The 4,915-nt window shown below is 34.8% G+C and overlaps 1 non-coding gene across 1 annotated transcript; it reads right to left on the bottom strand.

The window, feature by feature from the left end:
* Positions 1-4,391: 4,391 nt before the first annotated feature.
* LOC119620037 (small nucleolar RNA SNORA20) lies at positions 4,392-4,522 on the bottom strand. Its single transcript, XR_005236433.1, has one exon. It is a non-coding gene; the product is annotated as a small nucleolar RNA SNORA20 (small nucleolar RNA).
* Between the last annotated feature and the right edge of the window lie 393 nt (positions 4,523-4,915).

Below are 4,915 nucleotides of genomic sequence, written 5' to 3' on the forward strand. Positions count from 1 at the left end.
AAAAAAATCCATCGATCGTGATTTATAATTTGAAGCCATTACAATTTTAAAAATCTTGATACATTATGGTGCAGATCCACTTAGATTGTTAAACTGGATGTAAGAAAAGCTGTGTACTTGAAATCCAGTTTGTCATGGGAAGCTTCCAATGGATTTTAATTTGGACATACAGGAATCCAGCATTTAACTTTGTTCTTAATCTTTTGCATTTATTTTATTATTGATGTTTTCTATTATAAAAGTAACTATTGTTGGCAAATTTATATCAATATCCCTGTCATTTTCCCTTGATGTGCTATACAATATTACTTTTTATACAGGTGAGCACTGGTAATTGTGTCAGGTTGTTTTAGTGCTGCTGTAAGAAGTTGCCACGAGCCTGATGGCTTAAAACAACACAAATTTATTTCTTTACAGATATAGGAGTCAGAAATAGGCCTCACTGGGCTAACATTATGTGTATATATATATATAAAACATATATATATGTAACATAATATATATATAACGTAACATATATGTTCATTGTATAAGTGTCCATAGAACTTCATGAGGCTCTAGGGGAGAATTCATTTCCTTCTGTTGTTGATTTTGTGTGTGTGTGTGTATGTGTGTGTTTTAACCATGTGGAAATAAAATCTCAAGAAGGGTACTATAGAATAGTTTGTACTGAGTAATAGAAAAATTTAATAACCTCACAAATTGAGCTGAGGAATAGTCCCAAAACGTATAAACATATACATTGTGTGTGTGTGTGTGTGTGTACACATTTTAGATGCTTCATATACTTTATACATTATATATACTTTACATATATTAGATATTATATATATTTGATATATATTATATATGTATGTACTTTATATAAAATATATACTTTATGTTTAATACATATTATGTGAAAAAATACATAATACATTTTAGTAGACATGGTATTTATATCCAGATTTTTGAACACCATTTTTTAGGGAAAATTAGAAAGGAAAAATGATATACCATATCAAAGGAAATAATAGTTGACCATTTCTCATAACTGGGGAAAGACGTGTTCTACCAAGAGTGCTCAATTGGAACTGTGCAAATTAAAAAAAAAATTCAAAGAGAAAAGTAAATCAAACCAGTTGGGCATAATTTTATGAAACTTCATTAAATCAGAAATAAAGAAGAAAACCCTTAAGCTTCCGGAGTAAACATCACATACACACACATACACACATGTACACACACACCCCCCTCTACTACATACAAGTGAACAATAATCTTATTGAGATTAGAATTATTTCTTATATATTTTATTGGAAATAAACTTCCTATTACTACTGTAAACAGTAATCTCTCTACCTTGCTGTAAATAGAAATTAACAAGACATACACTATCGTCTTTATTTTTAAAAATGCTTCATCAAATATTTGTAAGATCAAGGAAATATAAATTGTCATGACAAAGCCTATAATCAAGAGTCCCTCTCATCCCAGTCCCTGTCTGATATGGTTTGGCTGTGTCTCCACCCAAATCTCATCTTGAATTGTAGCTCCCACAATTCCCACATATTGTGGGAGGGACCTGGTGGGAGGTAATTGATCATGGGGGTGGGTCTTTCCTGTGCTGTTCTCATTACATGAATAAGTCTCATGAGATCTGATGGTTTTATAAAGGGGAGTTCTCCTGCACACACTGTTTTTGCCTGCCGCCACATAAGACATGCCTTCGCTTCTCCTTTGCCTTCCTCCACGATTGTGAGGCCTCCCCAGCCATGCTGAACTGTAAGTCCACTAAACCTCTTTCCTTTATAAATTACCCAGCCTCAGGTATGTCTTTATTAGCAGATTGAGAACAAACTAATACACTGTCATAGGCAGAAAAATGATCCCCTAAGATGCCCACATCATTTTATCTGGAACTTGAGCATATGTTATATCCCATGATGAAGGGAATTATGGTTGCAGATGGAAGTCGATAGGCTAAACTTCAAATAAAGAGATTATCCTGTGTTACCCAGGTGGGTTCTACATGATCCTTAAAATTGGAAGAAGGCGTTAGAGGAAGAATCAGCCCGATGTTGCTGCCTTTGAAGACATTAGAAGGGACGATGAAAAGAGGAATGGCAGCAACTTCTAGAAGCTGGAACATGCAAGGAAACAGATTCTCCCCTACAGAGAGAACCCAGCTCTTCCAACACCGTGGTTTCAGCCCAGCGACATTCATTGAGGACTCTGGACTTTCAGAACTGTACGATAATAAATGTTCGTTGTTATAAGAAATCAAGTTTATGGCAATTTGTTAGAGCAGCCATAGCAAACTACCAGTGTACACACATCATACCATGGAATTATGTACCTGTCATTCCCTCAATTTGTACACAATTTTGCTCCACAGAGATATATTCATTGTATAAGTTTTTAGTGGTCTTAACTGCACATGATTGGGGTCACATTGCATACCCTCTTATGGAACTTGATTTTCTCCATAAGCTTTGTCTATGAGACACATGCAGACTTATAGATGTAGTTATGCTTCATTTCTCTTTATTGCATCACTATGTCACAAGCTTATTTTTAGGATGATGGTATATCCTAGGTTCCCCCATAGATACCCCATTTACACACAGTTTAGTTACTGTTAATGTCCCACCTATTAACAGATGTGTTGAACCTGCCTTTGCAAGTTATTATCAGTGAGAAAATTATAACAGTAAGCTAAGCCAACCCAATCCCCATCTTGCCTATCCCTTAATTATTCCTGGGCTATTGGGCCAAATTAACTTTGGAAGACACTTAGGCTATAGTTAAAATGATAATAGGCCTTGCCCCAAAACCACTTTCGTAAAGTTGACAGGAGGCCATCAGCCCAGGGAGAGGAGAGGAGCTTGAGTCCTGCAGACATAAAGGATTGTCAGCCATTATTCCAGAGGTTATAAGATAAGCAACTTCCCCAATTACTCCTGCAAATAAAACACTATTGCAGATTGGCCTTTTGAGATATCTTTCCAGGATTTTTGCTTGCCAGACACCCATGGCTCCACATGGACCAACAACCCCACTTCTGCGGCCCCACCCAGAAGTAGTTTGGCCCAACAGGAGGACAGCTTCAACCCCCTATGATTTCATCTCCACCCCAATCAATCAGCAGCACGCTCCTGTTACCTGACCACCCCCACCCATCCATCCAAACTGTCCTTGAAAACACCCTAACTTAGGAACTTTGAATGAGATGATTTGCACAGGACTCCATCTCCCACATGCTATGGCCAGGCTTGTGTCTATTAAACTCTTCCTCTACTACGAAGTCATGGTCTTTCTTTCTGCAGTGTGCAGGAAGAACCTCTCAGGTGGTTACAAGGTGAGTTCTGCCCATTTTAAGGCTATCATCAACAATGTTGATAAGAGCATAATTGCACATGTCTCTTTAGGAAACATAGCCAGAAGGCAAAAGAATGGATTTAGGATATATATTTTACTTTTCAGATAATGAATACCAAATTGTTCCACAAAAATATCACAACAAAACACACTCTGACTCACAGTATGTGAATTTCTGTTGTCTTTAAGAGAGATTTCATAGCTATTGTTAGATTTCTAAATATTTGCAATCTCATGGATGTAAAATGCTAAGGTTTTACAGTTTAGTTTTTATTTTTCAAGTTACAAATGAGGTTGATTGTATTTTGTTTGTTGGCCATAAATATTTTATTGTCTTTGAAATGTAGCATTGAAACTCAAATACTATTTTATGGTTTTTTACAATCGAGTTTTGAAGTGTTTAATGTATTTCAGATATTTACCCTTTGATGTTTCTGTCTAGGTTAGTCAAACTATTTATAACCCAAAATAAACATATTCGAAAGTGAAAGGATACACTATTATTTCTGAAAAAACTGGGACATATGGAAGCCTAAATCTTTGTTGCAAATATCAGCTGTTAATGAATAGCATTTAAAGTTTTAATGTAAAAACTTAATCATTTTATTTACTTATTTATATTTATTTTTATTCTTTATTTAAGAAATACTTGGCTGGGCATGGTGGCTCATGCTTGTAGTCCCAGCTACTGAGGAGGCTGAGGCAGGAGGCTCACTTGAGTTCAAGAGGTAGAGGCTGCAGTGAGCCGTGACTTTGCTACTGCACTCCAGTCTGGGCAACAGAGACAGATGCTGTCTCTTAAAAAATATATATATATATAAAAATATATACATACATTTATATATGTAATATATATTTATAGATGTAATATGTGCATATAATATATAAAAATTACATGTTATATATATTTATATATAAAAATATATGTAATATATTTTACATTACATATATTATATAATATATATTACATATTATGTATATTTATATATAGATATATAGAGATGTAATATGTACTTATATATAATATATAAATATATATAGTCCATGCAGAAGAGATGAAAATAGTTACTTGATGTCAATTTACAATGGCCCAATATTATTTTTTCCCATGAGTATAACTGGTCATATCATTGTGAGACTATACCAGCAAATAAACGGGAAAGCACAAGAACTTTTTTTAAGATCTCTCTAGAAGTGAATTTTTTAGATGTGGAATGGGACTTTTTCCTAGTATCCCAGCACTACTTGATAAATAATCTCTCTTTTCCCCACTGTTTGGTAATTGCATTTCTCTTATACAAATGTTTTTATGTTTCCTAGTTCTGATTCTAATCCCTCCCATTTGAGCCATCAATATTTAATCCCTCTATATTCACCTTACTGTCTTCATTACTACAACTTCTGGAACCCTTGGCACACTTTTGGACAAGTTCTGATCTTTGCATTCATCTTCAGAAGACTGTTTTCTGTTCCTGTTCCAGCTGAAGCCAATAGATCCACTCTAATCCTAAAGCAATTGTAATGGTATATAAATTTAGTGGGACAAGTGAAGGAG

This window comes from Chlorocebus sabaeus, chromosome X (genome assembly GCF_047675955.1).
Source record: "Chlorocebus sabaeus isolate Y175 chromosome X, mChlSab1.0.hap1, whole genome shotgun sequence".
In the NCBI taxonomy this organism is placed as follows: domain Eukaryota; kingdom Metazoa; phylum Chordata; class Mammalia; order Primates; family Cercopithecidae; genus Chlorocebus; species Chlorocebus sabaeus.